The sequence below is a fragment of the Camelus ferus genome, chromosome 9, assembly GCF_009834535.1.
Source record: "Camelus ferus isolate YT-003-E chromosome 9, BCGSAC_Cfer_1.0, whole genome shotgun sequence".
NCBI lineage: Eukaryota > Metazoa > Chordata > Mammalia > Artiodactyla > Camelidae > Camelus > Camelus ferus.
The window spans coordinates 34456095-34469981 of NC_045704.1; positions in this window are offsets into that span (position 1 = coordinate 34456095).

The following is a 13887-nucleotide window of genomic DNA, read 5'->3' on the forward strand; positions in this document are numbered from 1 at the left end:
ACTTCATCAGCTATGCTCACATGGAGAACGTCTCTGAGCAAAAGAGGGACACTTCTTTGCTCTGACCTAAAGGTTGGTTCAAAAGCAGCTGAGTTCTATTTTCTATTTTCAGTATTCCTCATTGAAATCATGTTGTAAATGACAAAGAAGCTTGTAGAGGGAAGGATGATGAAGCGAAAGAGAGAAGAGGTATGAGAGAAAAAGGCAGTAAGCTCCTTCTTTTTGAGGACCTACTATGTGTGAGGTACAAAGACAGCTAATCCTGAGAATGGATAGAAGCTCCTAGAAAATGTGTCAATTGCCTTCTTCCATGTGAGTTTTAATTAAGTGATTTTTCAGTTCTGTAACTTTGGTTTGCTGTGAAAGGGCCTTTGTACATTGTTTGTCACGCCTGGTCTTTTTTAAGCTTTCTTTTGAAACCCAATTTTGTATATTCTAACTGCAAACTCCAGTTCAAGTTCCTAAAACACTCTCTTATAATTATCACCAAACAAATGCAGTGATTCCACAAAGCCCAAACATGTGTCGCATTAATTCTCACAATTAAAATACATTCCTTTTTCTTGGACTCTAAGCAAAACGGACCATAAGCAAAGTGTTTGATAAAATGACAGGTGGAATTCCATCCAATTAAGACATAAATATTTTTCCAGAGGCTAAGCTCACTGCAAAATAATAATCTTCACTCAACACATCTTTACATGTCTTTGGCAAAACACCTGTCTAAAACTGTTAACACTAAATATTTTGGGAGCTCTGTACTTCAAAGACATCCCTGAAAATGTCAAGCATTGTTAAAATGCTGAAGTAATTTTGCTTAAATGCTTCTGTGACAACTGTCCGACTTGATTTGTTTTAGCTGAATACATTCCGAATATTGCTTGGAATCTGTGAATTGATCATTTGCCAAAAGATGAGAACTGGGCTGAAGTCAAGAGAATTACATGCATCAAAGAAATGGAAAAAAATGAGGGGAATCTTCGGGTATTTTAAAAATGCAATTTATCTTCTGGGTTGGAAACTTCAAAAGAACACTCTTACCTATTGATAGCATTTGCAGTAGAACTACAAGTATACAGTAGAAGTCATTCTGATTCTTGACCAAATTCATACATACAGAGTCACATCTAAAGTTCCTCATGCAGAGAATAAAAAGCATGTTTTAAAGTACCTTGTCAAAATCAGTGATTGAGCAATACAAAGTTGAGGCGTTTTCCCAGGAACTTTTAGCTAGTTGGTTGCCAAGTGCTTAGAGTTCTCGGAATCACAGAATATTAAAAGTAGTGATCATCTAATCCAACAGCACCCTTTCTGCCCCAACTCACTCCATTTTGGGGTAGGTAAATTGAGGCCCAAAGACCTGCGGCCAACCATACTTGGTTAACAGAAGTACCTCCAGCAAGAGCTTAAAAGTAGAGCTGATGAGTGGGCGGCCGGGGAGACATTTATGAAACTTTTCAAGATATGGTAAAAAATGAAGAAAAATGTCAAAGAGGTATAATGAAGTCAATAAAAAGAGGAGCCCAGGTGAGCTGGGTAATTACTGTGGGCCAGGCATTGCACTTTACGTGCATCATCTCATTGCACTCTTGCACCAGGATGCCATTATTATTCCCTTTTACAGACAAAATCTGTAAGCTAGGCAGATAGCAACTGACAGAGTGAAGACTTGGAGTCATCTCTGTCTGACTCAAAATCCTTATTCTTAACCATCTGTGGAACTTCCTCCCAGTGTTTATGACTACAGAGCTTGTTTTTTTCCCATGAATTCAAGCAGGCACCATTGTAACCTGAGAAATCTACCATGACAATGATTTGGGGGAGTGGGGTCTGAATCAGCTACAAGTCACACCTAAGCTAGGGAATCTGATGAGAGTTTGTCATCAGGGCCAAAGGTAGAATGACCAGGGTCTGGAATTTTTCAAGAGGCCCCAATTCAAATATTCTGTCCCTTTGTTCCCATTAGGACCCTCATTCTTGACATATGTGTGTTCAGAATTATTTTACAGAATGTTCCAGGGCCTTGACTTAGTCTGACACTCCTGGTGTCAACCCAAGAATTACCTATACTCCTGGACTTCCAGACATATTTTTATTGAATACCACTAGTCTAAGGCCTGCCCCACACCGAACACCCCATGTTGGGTCTAAACAAAACCAACACTGAACCTAGGAGAGATCAGTTATTTTCATTTTCTCTCCATAATAGGACTCTTTCTGTGGAAAGCATCCGAAAACCAAGGCAAACAGGCCGAAACAGAAAGGGGATTAAACTGTCTCGAGACCTGAAACCCTTGAGGCAGCTCTGTCTGCAGATATGTCTGAATCTCGGGACTCAAAGAGAATCAACAGGACGTTAGTCCTTCCTTTTTCATTTCTCAGCTCTTCGTCTCTACGGCTGGGACACTCAAGCAGAACCTGTCCACATGGAGGTAAAAGGACCCTGCATCCCCACCCCCGCAGTTCCAGCCTAACATCATTCTTGCCAGCAGTCCCAGCGAAAAGACAGTCTGTCTTTCTCAGCTTTTCCAACAACAGCCCCAGGTCGGGGCTAATCAGACTAGCTTAGTCATGTGTCCACCACTGAACCAATCACAAAGAAGCCAGAGGCATGGGGTGTGCTGATTGGCCAGGCCTGGGTCACATGCCCACTCCAGGCGGTGTGAAGATGTGGGCCCTCTGGACTTATGAATTAAGAGTAGGAGATGGGTGGTTCCTCTAGAATAAAACCTGGGAGCTATTACCTGAAGTGGGGGGAAATCAGTGCCAAACAAGCAAAATCAACAAATGCTCCCACCACCTCCCAACTCTCAGTCACTGCCGTCCAGGAAGAGAAGACAGGTACTAGAGAGGGTGTCTAGAGTAGGTACACAGGAGCTGAAGCAGTCAGGGGTGGGAAGCTGAAAGATGTAGTTTCAAACTTCAGTTACTCCAGAACCAGCAGAGCTTGTTAGAAAGGCAGTCTCCTATGCTCCACTCCCAGAAATTCAGCAGATCTAGGGAGTGAGAATTCACATTTTTAACTGCTTTCCTCAGTGTAATGTAGGTGAACTGTATTTTGAGAGACATCCTAGGAAGGTAGACGAGTTGTAAAGTATTAAATGTGTTTCGCTAAATGCAAAATCATAGCCAGAGGGAGTCTTCAAAACAAACAAATCTTGACAACTGCAGTCTGTGAATTTCTCTCTCAGTAACCACACTGCTCACTACCTCTTGGGCAGTGCCAGGTGCTTAATAAATGCTTTGGGAGATGAGGCTCTTCATCAAGGCAACTTGCTGAGGGCTGGTTTGTCCACCAGTAACATAAAGACGTATGGGATTTACAAACAGCTTTGCATGTCCGATCAGAAACACTACAGCTTATTGTCAAATGCATAAGGCTGATAAAGGGAAAAGTAGTTTAAGTAAGTGGGATTCTAAAATCTTTTTTAAAAGACTAAAGAAAGGGGGGGGGGGGAGAAAACACCTCCACCACTAGGAAAACATTTAAAAAGCAGAAAAGTAGAAACAATGTATTGTAATTTGAATCTTTCTCCTCTCTTCTCTCCTCCCCTCCTTTCCCCCCACCGCTTTCCTCCTTCCCCCCACCCCTTTCCTCCTCTCCTTTCTTTTCTTTTCTCTTTCCTTTTTTTTTTTTTTCCTTTCCTCTTTGTTAAATGCACCATTGGTAGATATCCAAGCACAGAGCAATAATGGGAGCCACAAATCTTTTTAAAGCATTCCCCATAAGGGTGACAGGGCAGGAATCTCTGGGAAGGTCAGCCCAACCAGGTCCTAGGAGAGCTTGCTCCTTGAAACTTGAAACTTGCCAAGTGCTATCACTTCAAGGCACACAGACCTAAGAGGATTAAGGTAAGTATCCCTCCTAAAAGCTTGAAAAAACAAAGATTAGTTTTTAGCATCACAAAGAAACATATTTATATAGGCTCTAAAGGAGAGGAAATATGTTAAGACTTCTGGAGTGGGGGTGGACATGAGGAGAGACACCGTGGGCAGAAAAGACAAATCACCTCTAAGCAAGCGGGAAGGAGCACTGCTACAAGGTTATCCACTGTTTACAAAGAAATAGATTGAAATTGAGATTTACGCAAAAGTAACAAGACATGTACTGCAAAACCGTACTGAGCTTAATTTACTAAGTAAGCATTTGTGATTAGACCAAACAGTGGACTTTTGTTTTTCTCACTGTATCACAATGGAGGTGAGGATTATTAGGATAATTAACACCTAAGTCAACACTGCAAGAACTTGTTCATCTTCAAGAAAAATACACCTCTTTTAATAACTTCAAGAAGACTTTACTATATAGTCATAATGGAGTAAATCACTTAAATTCTTTCAATCCTCAGTTTCCAAAGTAGTTTTACTAAGTCAGTGATTTTTAAAAATTGGGGGAGGTTGCAGAACCATTGAAAAGTCTCAAGAAATCCATGAACCTCAGGAAAATACACACGTATGCAGAACTGTGCACATAACTTTTTTGCATTAGAAATATATTCCTTTCATATAGTAATCAACAAGATAAATTTCATCAAAATCTTATCCTTCACTTTTTTTTTCCAGACAAAAATGAATGGCTACTCCCCCCTCCTTCAAAAGGAAATAGATACAGATTACACAAATTAAACAAAAAGTAAACTTTAATTCTAGTTGAAAGTAAACTTCCACTGGAAAGTTCTTTTGTTTGGATTGCCTGAGGAGGTAGACCTGTGGATTGGTCTTTGACATGGCCATCGCTGACATTTAATCCATTTCATTTCTGCAAGGGACAAATGCAGCACTCCCATTGCTCCTGTGGCCAGGTAAGGGTGAGGCTAGTCAGAGAAATGCCAGAACTCCCCGAAACTTCGAGTGGAATGCTTTTTACAACAGTCCCTTTGTGAAGTCAGAGAGGTCACCTGTGCCAGGATCTGCCTAATTGACAATGTCTACAAGCAGCAGAGGGTTAGGTAATTTAATGTTAGGGCACCCTGAGCTTAAGAAAATTTCAAAAAGCCTCTGTAGTCTTTCCAGGTGTCCATCAACTTCCACCTGCCCCCATACTGACAATGGTTTGCCACCATCAAGTATACTTGTGAGGTCATTTCAACAGCACTGACCAAGGGTCCCCCAGTAATTCCTCCATTTCCGTATGCGCAAGTTAAAATTTGCCCTCTTAGAGCTCATGAGCACATCTGATGTAAGCAATGTTCCCTCATCCGATTGAACTGTTGCTAAAGTCATGGGATATTTTACAGTAGATTTCATCTTAAAATCAAAGAAATATGTAAACTCTCCACCACCAGCCCCCTTACCTGGAAGGACGAAGGCTAAAGGGTTCAAAGCTTTTATGCAACAGCTTCCATAACAAGGAAGGCAAGACCTTGAATTAAGAGATTTATCATATTCATTTTTTTAACCTGCCAAGAATGCCAAGACTTAAAGAAATTCTTCTGAATTGTTTTGAGAATGTACAATTTATCTTCTGCCAAATAGTCAACAGAGTGTGTTAGACTTGCCCCTGGAAGCTAGAGAACTTCAGGATTTTGGAGCAAGCCTTCACCGTCTGTTTCCATTTTTTGACAAGCCCCAAGAAAGGTGGTGATTCAGAACTCAGCTCTAGCGCATCATGGAGATGCTTCCCTGTGCTTGACCAGATGCCTGCCAGCATCGTGGGCAGACTATTTTGACATTAGTGGAATCCTCTGAAAAGAGCAGCAAGTTACAATAACGTACAGAACCTCTTTATTCACCAAGCAGCAAAACCAGATGAGATGTCAAGCTTTGCAGGTGTACAGCATCTTAGGTCAGATTTCCCCCCAAACAGTCCCTGACATTGGGATATGAACGCAAGTAGCTTATTTTGGAGGCGATCCCAGGAAGTACCTGTGGGAGAGTGGGGAAGTGAGTCAGAGAATGGAAAGAAGACATTAAAAGGTGTATTATCAAGCTGGTTACTGCTGTGGGCCACTTGGGTGCAGTACTACTGGCAAATTCTGGCTGAGAGTGGAGAATGCACTTCAGAATCGTCCCAAGCAAGGGATGCTTAAACATCGATGCCTGCTCATCACTGGTTGGGGGCTGCTCCGTTGGAGATACTAACTTTTCCAGCATTTTGAGCCTGCTTGGTGCATGGGCCAAGCTTACTCCAGCAACCAGAAAATATTCTTAGGCAGAGAGTGGCAGGTGTTTACAGCAAGAAGTCATCAGAATTCAGGGGGCGGTGAGGGCTGAGGAGATACGGACAGAACATGGACAGGGTCTGCTACACACAGATACTGTTTTCTTCAAGGCAACGTTTTCACCATCTCCAGGAGGCCGCTGTAATTCCTAAAAACTGGGTCATCAGCACAGAGTTTTCTTTGCTGACATCATCCTCTATATGATGGACAAAAATAAGGCTGTACAGAGGACATCTCTAATCTCTTCCAGTTGTTTGATGAAGGGGCACAGAGTGGCTGGGAATTTCTCCAGGATCTGCTTCAAAATAGTGGGAAACAGTTCAAGTGATTCTGCAATGGATATCACTTGACCAAGGCAGTTCTACAATTTTATTCTTCCTTCCAAACTGTACCCTAGCTCAACCACTTCTAAGACACATGGTTTCAACAAGACTGCCGCAACTATATGGATTATTTCACTGGTGCAGGGATAAGCAATCTCATAGGATGCATTGAAACAAGGCAAGTTTGTGTGGAAATAATGAAAGTTTAGGTAAAGTTCCAGTATTTTCAAAACCAGTCTACTTTCCCCTTGATCCCATTTGGCATAGAAGATTTTCAAGATGGACAGGTAGAAAATACTCCTTTAACCTATTGGCTTCATTCTTTCCATTGGTCTGAAACTTACTACATATGGCTTTTTTAAAATTATTATTATATCCTGTCACATCCAATGCTGCAAGTAAAATGGCCTAATTATATTTTTTTTTCTTTAACATCTCCCAATTTAGGTGTGGCCTGATGCAATCAAAGATGGGCATCCATTAAAATGTTGGAAGATCTTAATTCCTATTGATGGGAGAAATAATCTCAACCATGGTGATCAACACATGTTCCTGTGATAATCTGAATGGTTATTTAGCACTCATCTTCTCTCCTCCTTCTTGCATTCTGGGCAGAGCAAGCTTCCCCATCCCATGGATCTTGGGCTGGGCCATGTGACTTACTCTGGCAAACAGAAGTATAGAGGACGTGACACTAGCAGAAACCTCACGTGTCCTTGTGCATCTTGGTTTGGCTCTTGTGCTTCTGCTCTTCTCTGTAAGAACAACACATTGTGGGTAGCCATTGGTCCAAAGAGGATATGTGGAGGACACCTGAATCTGACCTACACCTTGGATCCTGGAGTCATGAGCCTGAGTCCAGCCTGGTCCAATCATTCCAATCAAGTTGCAACCAACCCATGGACCCGTGGGTGACAAATAAATGCTTGTCATTTTAAGACACTGATTTTTGGGGGGTTTGTTACACAGCATTATGGAAGCAATAACTAACACATTACTTTATTGTATAAACTAATATCCTTTATCCCCTCACACTTGCTTAGAGTGCAAAATATCTTGGCACAGTTGGATTTAAAACTTTTTTCCCTAAAAAGTCAATTTTTCAAAAATAACAAGACGTATGCTCAAGAAAATATATTCTTTTTAGTGTGTTTTATCCTCACTTCAACCCCAAACTATATGATCTGTGAGAATGGGCCTGTCATTCTACTCTTCATTTTGGAGGACGGCACTAATTAACAGTCCATTACAATGGCATCCCCCAGCTGATGCCTTTTGATGTGAACTTTTTCAAGTTCCATCTCCTTGCTGTTATAACCTTACAACACTTCACTCTGCCACAGTTTAATTTGTAATCAAAATTATGAACTAATGAAATAACACAAAGCCTGTTTTAATAGGGTGGTTTGCTTGTTTGTTTTCAAAATTATACCAATTTGCCATTTTACCAAATTCACATCATTTTTTTTTAATGAAAGCTACATCTTCACTTCACCATTTGAAATGAGAGGCCTCCTGGACTTGTTGCATACAATTAAACCACAACAAAAGGAAGCCGAAGTCATTTCACTTTTCATAAGGCTGTAATTATTCTTTAACTATTGGAATACGACATCCCTTAGGAGCTAATTATCGAAAAGCTCTCATCACACATAGGAAACACACAAACAAATCCTTCAAGCACAAAGTAAATGTTCAACATTAAAGAGCTGCATCCAGGAAGTCAGACCAATCAGTTGGTCCAGCTAATTACTAATCTGATTTTTGGAGTAGCTGCATTAGATAATTATGACGCCTATTCATAACATGAAAAGCACAGCCTTTGACTGACTTTAATAAAGATCTAGCTGCAAGAAAAAATGTGCTAAGAACCAGAATACAAAATTTGCATTGCAATAGAATCAAGTGTGCTAGACATTTTTTAATAGGAAACATTTCATTTATCACATGATAGATATACTTAATATACCTTTTTGTGGATGTCACGTTGAAAGGCAAAGTAAGCTATTATATTGATATGATTTCCTATGAGCCATGCAGTAGTGCTCAAAGCTTAATTTGTATTTTAAAATGTGCATTATAAAATGCCTTTCTGAGTTAAATGAGATTCACATTAGATAAACATAACATTTTAAAGATTATGCTATGGATTATATTCTAAAGAAATTACTTATATGTGGAATTTTAAAAAATGAGACAAATGAACTTATTTACAAAACAGAAACAGACTCACAAACATAGAAAATAAACCTATGGTTACCAATGGGGGAAGGAGAGGGTGAAGGGATAAATTGGGAGTTCGGGATCTGCAGATACTAACTACTGTATATAAAATAGATAAAAAGCAAGGTCCTGCTGTGTAGCACAGGGAACTACATTCAATATCTCATAGTAGCCTATAAAGAAAAGGAATATGAAAAGAAATAGATACATGTAACTGAGTCATTATGCTGTACACCAGAAATTAACGCATTGCAAACTGACTATATGGCAATTTTTAAAAAGTAAGACAACCACCAAGCATATTTAACAGTGACACTCTAGAAAACTCACAAATAAAACTAGGTATAAATTAAAAAAAAAATCAAAGTCAGAGTCATATACATAACGTGGTGACTACTCCTTCTTAAATGTATTCCTGTATCAGAATATTCAAATGCTTCTTAATTTTTAAATGGTTCTAAAACTAATAAACATCTTCATACACTGTTGGTGGGAATGCATAATGGCCCGACTTTTTCAGATGGCGATTAGCCAGTAACTATCAAAATAAAGAGTGTCTCTATCCTTTTGACCTCGCCATGTACCTTCTAAGATTTTCATCTTGTAGATGCACTTGTATTAATACTCAGAAATAATGTATAAGGATGTTCATTACAGCATTGGAAGAGTAAAAATAATAATGATTAATAGAATAATCTAATTGCCAATTAATAGAGGACTGCTTCCTGATAAATCTGTACAAGATACTAGGTAGCTACTGAAGACACAGAGAGAGAAGAGAACTATATGCACAGGTATACAATGATGTTCAAGATATACTCACTGCATAAAAAGGTAAGTTATAAAATAACATGCATGGTGTGATCCCATTCTGCACCTTAACAAGGTATGCTTATACATCCCAGATAAATGTACATACAAGTATTTTCCATCACGGTGTATGTTTATGCACGTGTATGTGTGAGTATGAGTAGAGAGATCACCACTGCTGAACTTTCTAGAAGGACACTCAACAGCGAGCAGCTCTTTCTTCAGGGGAGTGGTGGTACTGTAGTACAAAAGCAGCCACTGACAGTACATGAAGGAATGAGCGTGGCTGTGTTCCAATGCAATCTTGATGGGAAAAGATGGCCAGCCCATGACCTGTGGTTTGTAGACCCCTACACTAAAGATTTTCATCCAGCCTCCATCGCTTTATGCAGCATCTACATACTCATGACTCCCAAGTTTACACCTCCAACTTCAATCTTGCCCCTGACGGTGATACTTGCATTCTACAAGGCAACCAACATTTTCACTTGGATGTTGGGGCTGAGGTGACTAACCACCCAAGATTGTGTGCCTTGTTCTATAGTGTAATTGTCTCTAGGAAGCAGCTACCTGGCCAAGGACTACCTTTCCCATTCTCCACTCAACCCTTGCATCGAGGTGGGCCCATGTTACTAGTTCTTTCCCAGTGTGCCTTCCCCACTGCCTGTCTGCCACCTGTCAATGGAATGCAGCCCTAGAGGAGGGTCAAGCCACAAGACAGAAAGAGCTGGGGTGCTTGAGTCACTATGTGGAAGATCCCTCATCCAATGAGAATTCCTGCATTAATCTATTACAGGAATGAGAAACAAACATGTTTTAAGCCATGGAAATATGGGGATTTATGGTGCAGTACATAGTATCACTCTAATTAGTACACGTATCTAATAGCCATCTAAAATTTAACATGTCCCAAACTGAAACTCTTCATTTTTTTCCTTCTGTGCTCCCTTCCCAGTGTCCTCATCTCAGAAAATGACACCTCCATGTACCTATTTTTCAAGTCAAACACTTTGGTGTCATCATTGACTCCTGTTTCTCACATATCTGACATCCAATGCATCAGTAAATACCTTAAAACATATCCCAAGTATGGTCTTTGGTAATGGCTCCACATCTGACACCCTAACCAAAGTCACCATCATTGGTCCCCTAAATGATTTCAATAGCTTCCCTCAGCCTCCCACTTCCACTGGAATCTCCCCTCTCCTTCTCTATTCTCCACATCAACACCTGCTTGAGCTTTTCAATACAGAAGTCAGATTCCCCTCACCCACTAAGACAAACTCCATACAGTGGCTTCCATTGTGCCTAGAATGAAATCCAAATGTTGTCAATTCAAGTGTCAAGGCCCCCATGATCTGCTCCATGACTCTCTTCAAATTCATCTCCTACATCTCTTTCTCTTCAACTCCGATAAACTGTGTTGGCCTTGTCAACTCCCCCTCAAGCCTGGAGAGCAAGCTTCCCCCTTGTGGACTTTTATGTGCTGCTCCCATGGCCTTGGTTTTCACTTTCATTTCTTCTCTAGTTTTTCCTTCTCCGGGACATCCTCTGGGGCCACCCCATCTACAACAGCAACCCTCCTCATCCTTTATCACCTTGCTCCATTTCCTTTCTCTTTACAGCACTGTCCACCTGATATCATACCATACGTCTGTTTATTTGCTTATTTCTATTATTAAAATATAAGTCTTGTGATGGCAGGACCTTCACCTGTCTCCATCGCTGTTGTACACTCAGTGCCTTGAATTGTGTCTGGCCCATAAAAGCGGTTTGATAAATATTTCCTAAGTTTATTCCTTTTCCTTGATTATTTTTTTCAGAGCTCTGACATATTGGGGACTATCTTCCTGAAACTTTCATATATGAAAAAAAAAAAAACCTGGCTATATATATCCAATATTGTTTTAGAACTTGCCCCTGAAAATTCTAGACACATTTTCCATTGCCTTCTGACATTTAGGTTTGCCCCAAAGAACTTAATGGCTGATTTTCATTCTATTTTGAATAATACGATTTTTTTGTATGGATGCATATAATTTTTTGAGATCAGTGCGAGGGCTAATTTGAGTCCTTCTCTGTGGTTTTTACCTGAAATGCTATAAGCTGTTCAGATCTACAAACTCAGAGCTTTTTCAGGGCAGAAATTTATCTCCAATTATTCTTTGACTATTCCTTTTATTCCAAGTTTGCTTGCTTCATCCTCTTATGTAACCATATATATACCATAACATATATAACCATGAGACTGGCTCACCAGGAAGGTTGGTGACCCACCCCAGTTAGACTCCAAGTTCATCGAGGGCATGGACTGAGCACAAGACCTGGCACACAACAGATGGGCACTGACTGGAATTAAAGAGAAGAAGACAGCAAAGTGTAAGAGTTACTACACTTGGACATGCAGAGTGGGGAGGTCTTCATTTGGTTCTTGGTCATGTAAGCTTTTTTAATATCACCAAAATATTATGTATTAAGGTTAGAAAATGTGTTAACTACACACAAGTTAGTCAAGTACATATTGTAATTCACAAAAACACTAGAAATACCCATTTGTGTCATAAGCATTTATTAACCACTTTTTGTTTGCTGGGGACAGTGAGTTACAGTGGATGAGGCAGATGTGGACTCCTCCCAAAGAAGCCTGCAGGTGGATTTTATAATCCAAAGCCCAAAGAGAAACAATTACGGCATTAAAAAAAAGACCAGGTAACATGTGTCTAAGTCTACCAAGAAAAGGCTTCAGGGAAGAGGTGACATTTGGGTCTCAGAGAGATGAGAAAGGGCCCCCAGTCTGAGAAAGGCTCTGATCAGAACTTTTCCCAGAGGTAGGAAAAAAACCCCTGGGTATGTAACAAGGATTTGGATGTGGCTTAAGAATAGGGATGTGCTCATTTTCTATTGCTGTGTAAAACAAACAAACTTAGCAGCTTAAAATAGCAATTATTTATCATCTCCCAGCTTCCAGGTGTCAAAAGTCTGGGTTCAGCCTCACTGGATTCTCCACTCAGGGTCTCCCAGGGCTGAAACCAAGGTGTTCCTCTCAGGAACTCCTCTTCCAAGCTCCCATGGGTGTTGGCAGGGCTCAGTTCCTTGCTGTTGTATGACTGAGGTTCCCGTATCCTTGTTAGCTATTGGCCACTGACTCCTCCCAATTTCTAGAGGTCGCCTTCAGTTTCTTTCCTCATGGCCCCCTCTGTAGACCTCTCACAACACGGCAACTTGCTTCTTCAAGGTCAGCAGGTCATCTCTCTGACTTTTGGAGGGATGGGTCCCTCTTTTTAAAGGCTCACCATTTAGACCAGGCCCACCCAGATAACTCTTTTGATCAGCTCCAAGACAACTGATTGGTAATCTAGTCATATTTACAAGTTTCTCCCATACTCAAGGGGAGGGGATCATACAGAGCACATAATTTGGGGGTGGGGGTGGAGGGGTAGGAATCCTGGCAGCTGAGTTAAAATACTTCCTACCATAAGGGGTGGTAAATGGATTCGAAGGGCATTTGTTCTAGGGAGTGAAAGTGTCAGATGGTGGAGGAGCTTGACTGCAAGACAAGGAGTTTGGAGAATAAGAAATTTTATGTTGAGAAGCAGCAGGAGGAGACTAGAGCAGAAGGAGGCAGTATCTTTATTGGACTCTGTAAAGAGTTTGATAAAGTTATTTTACTGGCATGTTAAAAATAGAAAGGTTTTAGAGCAAGGATGGGAACTAGGCGCTGACTCTGATCAAGTAGTACTGGCTGCCTGGAGGGTCGTGTGGGGAGGGTTTGAGGCCATGTCTGGGCTTAGTGGGCAGCAGTGCTGGAGTCTACTGGCCATGTCTGCTAGGGTGAGGGTGGAGCTGAGGGCCGGCTGCCCTGGCACTTGAGAAAATAGTTTCAGATCTTGTACCTCTGAAAAGGAAAATAGTAAGTTTATTTTCCAGGATTCTGTGCTTTAATCTAGCATCCTATAAAGCAAATAAAAAAGAGCAAACATCAGAAAGCTCTCCAAGCCTTTTTCAAATATCAGGAGCTAGAATAAAATACAAATAAATTAATCCATGGGGAGCTTTTTCTAGTCCTTCCTCTCTCCCAGTGGGAAAAAAAAAGAAGAAGAAAAAAAAAAAAAACCAGCTCCAACATTCAGGAATTTCTAGCAATCTCTTTAAACATAAGAAAACAGGTCTGCCAAGCGAAGAATTCAAATGCCCTTGCTTTGGACTTTGATGATGCATTCCAAGGCTGCATGGAGACGTGTGTAAGGAGAGTGATGAGAAAGTTAATCCTCTAATGATAGGTCTGAGGCCCACAGGGAAGCACAGTCGCAGGGTCACGTGTGTCTGCGGAGGGGAGGATGTCTGCAAGGCTCGCGCGCACCTGGCCTCTC